At 51.4% G+C, this 12230-nt stretch overlaps 1 long non-coding RNA gene across 1 annotated transcript; it reads left to right on the plus strand.

Annotated features, from left to right (window-relative positions):
• Nucleotides 1-1066: 1066 nt before the first annotated feature.
• LOC117795436 lies at nt 1067-8853 on the plus strand. Its single transcript, XR_004619458.1, has 2 exons — nt 1067-1407; nt 4968-8853. It is a non-coding gene; the product is annotated as an uncharacterized LOC117795436 (long non-coding RNA).
• The last annotated feature ends 3377 nt before the right edge of the window (nt 8854-12230 follow it).

Below are 12230 nucleotides of genomic sequence, written 5' to 3' on the forward strand. Positions count from 1 at the left end.
AACAGTCTCAGATTGCTCACGCCCCGGGGTCTCTGTATCAGTGGGACACTAAGTTCTTCAATGGGACACTAAGTTCTGCTGGTGTTTGGGGTGATTGTGGAAGACAGAGGCGAGGATGGAAAGTAAGGTTGGAGATACTCCCAAGGACGCTGGGTTTTTAAATACATCATCACTTAAGACACGCCAAAGAAGCATATTGAAATGTTGCTGCTTCTATTTTGTTAAGAAGGAGGGCATCAAGTATGTCAGGGCAGCATTACTTGGGTCTGAGTGGAGCACACGTGACTTGTCCTTACGTGAAGTCCCTCCACATACCTGACTGTGCTGTGTCCCTGTGATGCCCCACCGACTGCTTCTGAAGGGGACTCCTCCCCTCCTTCGCGTCTGCCCTTTGAGCTGTTTCTCTGCAAGTGTGGATGGCCAGCAGGGATCCATTTGCCGTGGTCCAGGCTGTGTGTTGGTGGTCCAGCTGCCCCGTGTGCAGCAGAGCCTCCGACAGCCAAACTAATCAGCACAGGTGCAGGAATACATGCACCAGCTCAGATTTCAGGGCTTTCCCCACAACCACGTCTATCCAGTTCAACACACTTCCCAAGAATTTGAGCGTCCGCTTGTGCTGCCAGTGAGGGGACAGAAGAGCAACACAGCAGAGCTGGCCTCTAGGGGTGAGTGTGTGTGAGTGAGCATGTGTGCATGCAAGTGTGTGCATGCAGGCATGTGTACATGTGTGTGCAAGCATGAGTGTGTGTGCGCGAGCATGAGTGCATGCAAGTGCGTGCATGCGTGTGTGTGCACGTGCATGTGTGGGTATGCGTGTGTGCGAGTATTTGCGTGCATGTGTGCGCGTGTGTGCAAGCATGTGCATGTGTGTGCAAGTGTATGTGTGCATGTGTGTGTGCATTCAGGTGTGCGTGCATGTGTACTTGAGAATGTGCATGCACGTGTGCATGCGAGTGTGAGCGTGTATGTGTGCAAGTGTGTGCGTGCAAGTGTGATGCATGTGTACGCGTGTGTATGTGTGTGCATGCATGTGAATGTATGTGTGTGTGTGTGAATGAGTATAAGCCCAACTCCAGTGTACTCAGGGGTCTTGCCTGCAGAAGCATTTTGTTTGACCTTTGTAGTGTTTTGTAAATGTTTGACTATTTCCCGGGGGCAGGTCTCCAGAGGCCCCACCCATCTCTGCATACCCTGCTGGGCTCCTGGTGAGCTTGTGGCCTCTGCTGTGTGTGTGACAACGGTGTAAACACAGCTGTCCTCTGCCACATGGCGACCGCAGACCTCCAGACCTCTGGAGAAGCGGCCAGAGGGCATTTGTCATCAGGAGCAGGGTGACCAAAAGCATGGGGAGAGAAATAAGGCTGCAAGCCTTGGAGCCCTCTGGGAATGCCTGGTGGGGCTCTGCAGGTAGGTATAACTGAGCATAACCTTTAAACTATCCTGCTGATGTTTCGATAATTTTGGAATAGTCCATACTCAGGCTTGTCAAATTTGATTTTATCATAGGATTTGTAAATGATCCTGGGTCAGCGGCTTAAACGATGGTAGAATTTACTCTTCTCTCACTCAGGACAGGTCAGCCAGCATTGGCGCCCATCCTTGTAAAGACCGTTTCACTGGGATGCAGCCACGCTCCTCGATGATGAGTCGGTTTTCATGCGACAGCACCAAGTCAGGTGCGATGGCAGGGACGCATGGGCCGCCTTTCATCTCCCACTCTTCAGAAAACGTTTCTGGAGTCCTGGTCTCGAGCAGGCCCGAGTCCAGGATTCCAGAGCTGGCCTGGGGGTTTCCTGGGCACACACTCAGGCATCCTTCGTCCTGGAGCCCGCCCCGTGTTGCTGCTGCCATATTTAAGGCATCAGGAGTGGAAGGAGGGAAGTGGGGGGGGGGCTGACCTGTGAGAGTAGGTCTTTGATCACTACAGGGAGTCTGGAAATGCGCCCACCTGAAGGTCGGGGGCCCCTTCTATGCAGGAGGCAATCTTCAGGCAAGCCAGGGCCAGAGAGAACCACACTTTCCTGCTTTTTTCTCAGCCTCGTGCCACAAAGCGAGGGGAGAGGTGGGAAGGTGGAGGGTCAGGAGTCAGGAGGCTGAGGCGCCCAGCTTCCCTGTCTTTGGACAAGTCAATCCACTTCAAACCCCACTCCCCACTTGTGAAACGGGGGCAATATTCTCCGTCCACTCAGTCCACTCATCTTAGAGTTTGCTGTGTTACAGCATGAGCTGGCCCAAGTGAGGACCCTAGCATGATCCACACGGGGTAGCGAAGGTCAGTGTGAGTGCTGTGTTTGTGGGGTGGCTACTCTGTTTCTCATTCTGCTCACACTGGAGACTCCTATCCTAGACCAAGCTTGGTTGGGGCCAGAGGGGGCAGGAAAGGCTCACCTGATGGCATCTTCCTGGAGTGGGGCGTCTTCCTTGTGGCTGGGTTCTCTGTCAGTCTCCAGCACCTAGCCTGGGTCCGAACACCCCGTTGTCTACTTGTTTATTCTATTGCGAATGCCGGTGTCCCCCCATGTCCTGCCTGCTGAATTCCATGGCCGACCCCGGGACACCTGCCTTTCCCAAACCTGATCTTTGTCCTACGCTTTGCTATCTTCTCTAAATCTAAACCTAGTCCCAAAGTAGTGTCACCGTTCTCTCCCTCAGATCATCCAAACTTCTATGACACAAGTTTTCAGATTCCATTTTCGATGGTGCTGCTGTGCCACTCCAGCCCTTGATGTTGGGGGAACCCTCCCAGGGGTGTGTGGGACCGTCTTAGCTGTCTGCTGGGTCCTGCGTCCAGGCCAGGACACGCCCGATCGGTGTACCCATCGAGGCGCGTTCCACAGGCAAGGGGAAGCTGCTCTTCCTCACACTGAGCAGTTGAGGGTCCCTCTGTTCTCAGCGCCTCAGGCAGGGCGAGCCACGCGGAGCTCACGCATGAGTCTGGGACCGCGAGGGCCTGGAGCCTGGGGTCTCTCTCACCGTCCAATGGTCCGGAGCCCTGACGCCCCTTCCCTCCTCTCCACAGTGTGTGAGGTTCACACTAAGTTCGTGCTGGCTCTTCCAGGGAAAAAGGAAACCAAACCCCACAGTGTACACTTTTTTAGTGGACGTTGCTGTCGGTCCATATGTGGCCACTCAGATGCAGGGGACGCCTCCCTGACCCCGGGCTTTTCAGTAAATGGACTCAACCCCCTCCTCCCAGGGTTGCCGGTCACGGCCTCTCAGTTCCCAGGCATCTCCGAGACCCCTCTGCTCTCGTGCACGCAGTGTAGCTGGTTGTGAAACAGCCCTTGCCCCAGCTGCACCCAAATCCATAGTGTCAGGCATTTGGTGGTTCAAATAACATTCCGGACAGTTGAGGGGCCCTGGGAGGGACCACGTGGTCCTCCACCCAGCGTGTCCCCCTGACCCCTTTGCCACCCCTAGAGGCGGAGGCCTCCTGCGGTCTCCCTCCAGCGGGCAGGACGGCCAGTTTCGCTCTTCCACGCACACCACTGCCTCACGGTGTCGCCAAGACCTGTCCTTGATTCCACTAATGCCGATGTGACCGACTGTCAGACTCCCGCCAGAACCCGCCTCCTCGGTGCCTGAGAGCCACTCACGCTCTTCCAGGCAAGGCTCCGATCAGCAGGAGCGGGGTCCCCACGGGCCTGCTCTCTGCTGGGTGAGGGGGTTTCTCAGGGCGTCGCCCGTCTGGATAACCCTGGGGGGCTGCAGCTTAGGTTTGGGGCCGTTTCGTCAACACCCTGGGAAAGGCACCAGAGCAAGAGGGAGGCTTAGAGAAAGAGCAACGGGAAAGATCCATGATGGAAGCCTGGCCTCCGGCCCCCAGCATCAGAGTCAGAGGGGCCATTTGTATCTAGGATGCTTCCACTTTATATGCAAAGTAGCCAGCGTTGAACTGATTGCAGTTTTATTAGCCTGGAGTCTCTAGGAAGACCTCTGAATAATGGGGGTCCTTGAAGCTTAAGCTGCGTAGATGTGGGAAGTAGGACGAGGGTGTGAAAAACCGGCAAGGAGGAATCAGTGATTAACATCCCTGTTTACTGTCATAATTTTTTTCTGTTTCACCAACATCCCTGCTCAGCTTATTTTGTGATAAATTGTCCATGAAAATGGAATTTTTTCCCTGCGGAGATTGCAGAGGCCCTGATCTATTCCTTAGCTGGGGGTTCTTGGGGGGTTGCAGTGACAGTTCCCAGAGCTCCGTGGATGGTTCCTGCACGGAATGTGCTTGGTAAGAACGGCGTGTAGTGCCTCTGTTACCAAGTGTTTACTGGAAGCCCCTCACGGCTCCGTGTCTGTCCTGTAGCGATTAACCACAAAGTCTACACGAGAAGCTAGACTCATTCTTTGGTGTCTTTTAAAACGTTCTTTTATTTTGTCTGCCCAATGCCAAATAATTGGATGACTCAAGTTTTAACTTGTTAGGGTTTTTGGTAACCTATCACGGATAGAACCTCTTCTGAATTCATCGTGATTTATTTGTATGCAAATGATCCTGGGTTTATGAATGGCTATTATTCTAAAGCTTGTCTAAATATGTCTCTGGGATTTCAGATCCTTGTCCTCCACACTGTCGGTGGTGACCATTCGTTTTCTGCTCAGCCCCACTCCTTTATACTACGTGAAAGAATGGAGGCCCTCACTAGCTTTTACTGTATTACTTGAGAAGGAGAACTCACCAGTAGGAGATGCCCATGGGGGAGGGATGTGGAGAATTCATTTGCAGAAATGAAGATTTGGGGAAGGAGACGGCGGTGGGAGGGGAGGCCAGCTGACATTCCCTTCCCCGTTTCCCTCCTCCCTGCTGGTTCCCAAAGCCACTTCCCCCCCCCCCCCCCCCCCCCCCCGGGGCCCAGCCACTGATCCTTTCCCTCTCTCCGCGGCCCTTGAAGCATGTTGGGAGCATTTGGCATTTGGTCTAGTGAATACAGTGAGTTCTCAGGCGTGGTATTAATGTTTTCCTTCAGGTGATGGGACTTTAAACCACAAGCCTCCTATTCTCGGAAGACAGACAAATGGACTCCGAAAGCAATTTCAAAACAGCCTAGAAATGTTCCAGTGGTAACTCGTGACAGCAGGTCACTTAAGGGGAATCACCCTGTGTTTCTGCAGCTCCATCTGGCCCCCGACCCCCAGCCTGGAGCATGCCTGCAGCAGATCCCGCCGGCTTCCAGTGACTCGGGTCCCAGACCAGCTGAGCTGTCAGCTGTGATCTCCATCTCGGTTTCATCTCCAATCAGTCCAAACCCTTCATTCCCTCCAGCTCAGCCCTGCTCAGGTCTGCTAATCTGCGAGGGGGAAGGGGGTGCAGATCTGTAATTCCTCTCCTCCCTTTTCTTCTTCTTCCTGGATTCTGGTTCTTCCAGGACCCAGGCTGGGAAAAACGTGGGGAGCTCTGCCCCCCGGGCGGTGCCATTGCAGGATCAGAGTCTGTGGAATGCCCTCTTGTCACAAGGAAGCTGGCTCACTGGGTCTCTGTCCCTCTCCTTCATGAACGCTCCTGTGCAGTGTCCCCTGTGCCAGCCGTGCGCCCTCACGTCACCCGTCTCCATGTCTCCTTGTGGTCTCCCTGCCCAGCAGAGGCCTTCCCTTCAGGCCCCTCCACCAAAGCTCGGGGTAGCCCACGGCGGGCTTGGTTGGCAGTGTGTCACGGGGTCAGCCTGGGCTCCATGCTTCCTCTACTAGTCTGAGAACAGCCAGAAACAGCTGTGCATGAGCTCCCACCTCCCACCGTCGCCTGTCCCGCACATCTGCAGGCTAACCACACGCTCCCACGGGCCTCATTGCTGGAGTACGTGCAGCTCTTCTGATACAAGGATCTCCCCTTGGGTGGGAGTGGGGGGCAGGGGCGGACCCGAGCAGGGTTGATGTGTGGCCTGCAGGCATATCCCAGATCTGGGCTCTTCTGGTTCCTCCCAGCTGGGGAACAGCTGCCCTTCAGACACGTAGGGTGAGGTTCCATGGCTGTCTCTGTAGGAATGAGAGATTACACATGAGAATTTCGTTTTCACTCCTTGAAAAGAGCTTTTGCAAGCGCGTGGACCTTGTACTCTGGCCTCTCCTGAGCACATGGGGCGCGAAGGTGCCCCTTTCCACCTGCGGGCCATAACGTGCCTCAATACATCTCGGAGAGACGCACCTTCCCAACCCTCTATCTCTGGGCTTTAATATGGCTGCGTAGTTCTTCATGAATTTGGCATATCTATTTGTGTTTCAATGGTTAGTGTCTGGACTTTTGTGTGTTCTTGCTGTTGTTTTTAAAGGAAACGCTCATGCTTCTCTGTGGTTACTTTATCGTGGGTATAGTTCATCCTTCCTGTCACTAGCCGGAAACAGCTCAGAAAAATAGGATGCTTCCCTCTTTTTCTTCACACTATATTCAAAGGACCACCCGACCTTACTTGATTAGGCTTAAGTGCGAAAGCTGGAGAAGAGAGGTTTCTTTCCTGTGAACTCTAAGTCAGGATTTTTGCTCCAAACCACACAGGAAAGACCTAAACTGCATCGCCAGCAGTATCGCCCCAGATGCCTCAGTCACAGAGGGCACAGGGGAGTGGTTCTCCTCGGTTCACATTTTCTGCTGAACAACCAAACCAAGCAGATGCTTAGCCGCCAGGGTGGTGCGTGCATAACTGATGGGCCTTAAAATAAAGGCAGACTGGCTTTGTCCTAACAAACCAAGCAATTTCTCCAGGAAAAGTTCTGTTTACAACAGAGGAAGATCAACTGGAATTGATGGGCGTGAACAGTGGGCCACGATGGGCGAGGCTCGTGCTTGAATTCAGCCCTGGCAGCCTGTCAGGCCAAATCAGCCCCTTGAGTCCTTTCCTTGAAGAGTCTTGTGTCTTGGACACGCGGAGGCCTCAAAGAGCCACACCCATAGCAGGTCCGACCGAGAGCTGGCCGAGGGAACAGTGAAGCAATGCATCTGCAGACCCTGGGCAGTTGGATGTGACGAGCAGATGTGGCCTTCCCAAGGCCAGACCTGCGCGGTCGTGCCACAGATGGAACCATGGCGCCCGCGGCCCCTGCACAGCCAGTCCCCAAGCCCTGCTCCGGGGAGCAGACAGCGGTGTGCATGTGCACGCCTGTGCCGTTTGGGGTTTTCCGAAATCCTTGTCTCCTGCTGGTGGGCGGAGCTAGACGCTCCGTGTGCTCCCATGTGGTGACCACAAAACTCCTCCAGTTTTTATGAGCAAGATTCCCCTCGATAATGTGCCACGTAGCCGGTTCTCCATCTACACTGTTCTGTCTTCTCTTCCAGACTGGAGAGCTGCTCTCATGTTTGAACCCTGCTTGGTTCTGGTGACCTTCATAGTGTTTCCTTTTGTATAGATTTTATTTATTTATTTGATAGAGTGAGTGAGAGAGAACACGAGCAGGGGACAGGGGCAGAGGGAGAAACAGGCTCCCCGTGGAGCAGGGAGCCCGATGCGGGACTCGATCCTGGGACCCTGAGATCATAACCTGCGCTGAAGGCAGATGCTTCGCCGACTGAGCCCCCCAGGCGCCCGTCCTTTTGTATGGGTTTAAATAGGTAGACATCTGCGTGCAGGAGCGTCTGTGCCTCTTACTCAAGCCTGGCTGCTGGGAACGGCCTAGAGTTTTAGGTTTATATGGAGCCTGGTAAGAGCTCCTCGTCACAGGGGACCCCATCCAGGGCTGCAGTGAAACCCCACCCCACACACCATGTTTCTTTCTTTCTGATGTCAGTGGGTGAAATGCTTCCTCAGCTGTGACGGACATTTGTCTCTACTGGATGCTACATGGGAAACTGCACTTACGGGTTTGGTAAGGTCGATAGTTTGGGCCTGTCTTGCTCCAGCATCCTGTTGCTCTGGAAACAAAAGGCACGAGACAGTGTCTAGCCAGCACGGGGATGAGAGTGCGGTCTGCAGTCAGGCACAGCCGGGTTCAGCCATGCTCTGTGCGAGTCTGGTTGTGCAGTGTGGGCAAGGCCTCTGCCTCCTGTGCTCCGTGTCCCCGTCCATAACTGGGATCCTTCGAGGAATCGGGGTGCAGGTTAAATGAAAGAATACACGTGAGGTGCTTCGCACAATTCCCGGCACACGATAATAAATAAATAAATGTAAGCCTTACTCGGTGTCGGTTCTGAACATGTGTCAAGTCCGTGATTAAATCATGGTTACGTGTGGCTAGTCAACTTGAAAAAACAAAAGACCAAATCTATTAGCATGTTCTGCTCATGGTCATGCACAAGAAATCCACTTATTAGTCAAAAGGAATCCAGAGTTTTAGTGTTTCCCCGGCAACAGAACAACAAACACTGACCCAGAAACGGGAAAAGTCAGAAATAAAATTGTCCTTTAAAGGCATCTCTGATTGCCTCGTGCAGGGGCAGGGAGCCAATGTCATCCTCCCAGGGAGCTCGGCCTGGCCCACCTGCCCTCCGCGCTCGCACTTCTCGCGCACCCTCCATGGCTGCAGGGTTCACGTACCTGCAGCTTCTTCCGCCACGTTGTCTTCGGGGTCCTGCCCGTCCCCTTGTGCACCTGGAACGGGATCAGGCAAAAACAGGCGCCCAGTGAATGCATGGACAGAGTTGAGTGGGGTTGGCTGTTGGCCTGTGATACTGGTCCTTCAAATGCCCAACTGACACCGACTTTCCTGCAGACAGCTCGTCACCGAACGTTACAACGAGAAAAAGTAAGGAAAAATTAGAAATGAGAGGAAGCTATGCCACTTCGGTGTGACATGTGAGCGGACGTTTTGTAATGTTCTCTCGGCCGTCTGGAAGCACCTCAGTATCTGGTGTAAGAATTAGCATTTTATACGGAATCCAGATTTTCCCCTAAATTAAAATAATAAAATACTCTACTTTGGGGTTAAAAATGGAGCTGTTTTTCCTGGGAGGAAAGCTTGAATTTCTAGATGACTTCTGTGTGAGATGCCTAAAGGAATAACTCTGTGAGAAACTGCCATTTAATTTTCGGCACCTTTGCAGAGTTCTGGGAGCACAGGCCACCAGGCAACCAAGAAGTACCATGAGCGTGTGACAGCGCCACCCGGAGGTGGCTGTGTGTCAGCGTCTCCCCACGGTCCCGCGGCTGTCGTGTCCCTGTGTCAGGCGACCGGTAGTGTGGGGTGGTCCTGTCGTGCGCGTTCTGTGCAGGAGGAGGTCGAGGCTGGGGACGCGGGAGACTCACCTGTCCAAAGCCGCAGAGCCGGAGCCTGTCAACCTCCCAAGAACACCCCGGGGGGAGGGCCCAAAACGCGCAGGCAGATTCCCGCCACTAACTCCCCGTTCCCCACCTGAAACACGGGCGTCGTGGGGGAGGGCTTGGTGCCTAACCAGGCTGGAGTCCAGCGGGGTAGGTGTGTTAGGGCAATCGTTTGTCTCTGGACGGCTCCAGCAGCCGGCGCCCGTCCTCCGCGACCACGCTGTCCTAGGGGACAGGTGTCGGAATCGCTCTCTGGGGCGTGTGACGTGAGTCCTAGGTCTTCATAACCACCCCCACCCCCTGCTGCATCTGCTTCCTTCAGCCCCCGAGCCTGCGACTTAGCTTTGTGACAGCTCTGGTGTCCACAGCACGGGGCAGTGTCAGAATGCTCTTGGGCTTCCTCCTTCTTTCCTTTTCTGTGTTGTACCGCTTTTATTTCCTCAAGACATTCTGGAAGCATTTGCTGATGGGAAGGTAGTGTCGCCCAGGGTGAGGAGGCCAGCCGTGGACACTGGTTTGGGGGTGAACCACCCTGTATAGTTTGAATATAATTTGAGCTTTGGACACTCCTTAAAGATCTGCGGACTGATTTATGTTATTTTCATAATTGAAGTATGGTTTTGTTTCTTTGGTGTCTTCAAGTGAGATGGGTGTTTCCAAAAGGTATTTGCCACCAGTATTACTTGGAACTACTTCTGCGACCAGACAGGGTGTGGTGGCCCCTCTCGGCCCCGCGGATGGGGGCTCGCAGGCACCGCTGTGGGTGTAACAGGTGGCGGGATTCCTCTCCGTGAGGTGTTTCTGCGCCCCCTTCCTGCGTGGCCCCCTCCTTCTCTCCATCATGTGCCCTCTGCTGCTGACGTGCACGTGGGAGCCCCCTTACAGTGTGTAACTTGGGGAGGTGGAAACGGTGTACCTCAGCTCATCTTTGAGATTCTTTCATTTTTGGAAGGTGTTTTTCTCTATATAAAATTCTAGATTGAGATTATTTTTTCTTTTAGCACTTTAAAGCTGTTATTCCATGATCTCTTGGCCTCTACTGTTTCTGATAAAAAGCAATTGGTCATTCTGATCATTGCTTCCCTCTATATAAATGTCTTTTTTTTCCCTCTGGCTAATTGTACGTTTTTGTTGTTTCTTGCCTTTTATTTTAGCAGTTTGACTCTGGTATGAGTAGGTGTTTTATTTTTTATTGACTTCTTCTTGCCTGGTTTCCTTGATCTTGGGATTGCTATGTATGGTCAAATCTGGACTTATTTAGGACGTTACTTTGACAAAGATTCTTTGCTTGTCCAAACTTAGGTTCCTGACATATGCTCTTTCTTATAAAATTCATTTTTAGGAAGAACCCTGGTAAGTCATTTTGCCAGAACCACCCCACCAAAATCTGAGTCCAATTGGGTTCCTCATTCCCCACCTTCCCCCAGGTGAAGTCTCTTAGCAGGAATCCTGTCAGGTCAGCTCAGCCAGAACCCTTCAACCCTGATGCTTCCTCTTAGTGTTTGTTTGTTTTTTTGATTTTTAAGATTTTATTTATTCATTTGAGAGAGAAAACAAGGGAGAGAGCACAAGTGACAAAGGGAGAGGGAGAAGCTGCCCTCCCTGCTGAGTAGAGAGCCTGACGTGGAGCTCAGTCCCAGGACCCTGGAATCATGGTCTGAGCCGAAGGCAGACGCTTAACTGACTGAGTCACCCAGGCGCCCCCATTCCTCTTAGTGATTTTGCACCTGCCAAACTGCCTGCTCGTTGGCTATAAATTCCTACCTGCCCGTATCCATGCTGTGTTCAGCCCAATCTCTTTCCCTTATTACAAAATTTCATTGACATGGTCCCTATATGTATCATAATGGCCCTGAATACAGTCTGCCTCATTATTTGTAACAAGGGTCATTGAATATTCTTATCTTTTCAACAAAGTCTTTAAATATTTTTAAATGCACCATGTCCTGTCTTTTCCCTTCCCATCTCTCTCCCGTTCCCCCACCTCTGTCTCTTTCTCTCTATTTTTCACTGTCTCTCTCTCTGTGTCTTCTTGTTTCTGTCTCTGTTTCTCTTTCTGGGACTCTAACTATACATCTGTGGATGGATCATGTGATATTGTCCTCAGGTCATTTGAGTTCTGTTCATTTTTATTATTATTATGTTCAGTTACTTCATTTTGAAATACTTTTCTCTTTGTGTTTCAATTGGTATGATTTCTATTGGCCTGTTTTCAAGTTCACAAATATTGTGTTTTGATGTGTTTAAACAGATGTTGATCCTGATCAATAGATTTTTTATTTCAGATACTATATTTTTCATGTCTAGAATATCCTTTTCTTAAGTTTCTAAATCTCCTACTTATTATATCTATCTTTTTCCTGTAGAATCTTAAACATATAGTTATCATAGTTATTTTAAAGCCCTTTTTACTATTGGAACTCTGGGTCATTGGCAGGTCTCCTTCTATTGACTGATTCTTCTCTTAACTAAGAAGCACATTTTCCTATTTCTTTAGGAACTTTTGGTTGTACACTGGATATTGTGATGAATAATGTCATAAGGATTCTGGCTTCTAACTTCCCCTGAAGAGTGTGGAACTATGTTCTGGGGAAGGTGGATCATGAATTTATGAGGCTCGGCTTCATGATTTGTTACGACAGACCTGTTTTATTTTACCCGTAGTTCTGGGACAAATCCCTTAGCGCTGGCTTGTAATCTTTGCTTCTAAAGCCTGGTTCCTCTGGGGTTTCCATGGAACATGTGTGTTAAGCCTCTGAACTTGGTGAGATCTGAGCTTCAGAGTCCCCATGGTTTGTAGCTGGGAGAAGGGCCCAGGACAGAGAGCAAGGGAACCGCCAGCTGAGCCAAACCCAACTACTGACACAAAGAAGTATGAGCAAAATGAATTGATCATTTTTTTTGCCACTTGTGATATGATACACTTGGCAGCAATAGGTAACTGACATACATGGTGAGTGAGCATATTTCATACATTCTAAGATGCTAATTTGAATACCTTAGTGCTTTAAAAGTCATGATGTGTCCTATAATTCCATGCGTGTTGTA

Source organism: Ailuropoda melanoleuca, chromosome 1 (genome assembly GCF_002007445.2).
Source record: "Ailuropoda melanoleuca isolate Jingjing chromosome 1, ASM200744v2, whole genome shotgun sequence".
NCBI classification, from domain to species: Eukaryota; Metazoa; Chordata; class Mammalia; order Carnivora; family Ursidae; genus Ailuropoda; species Ailuropoda melanoleuca.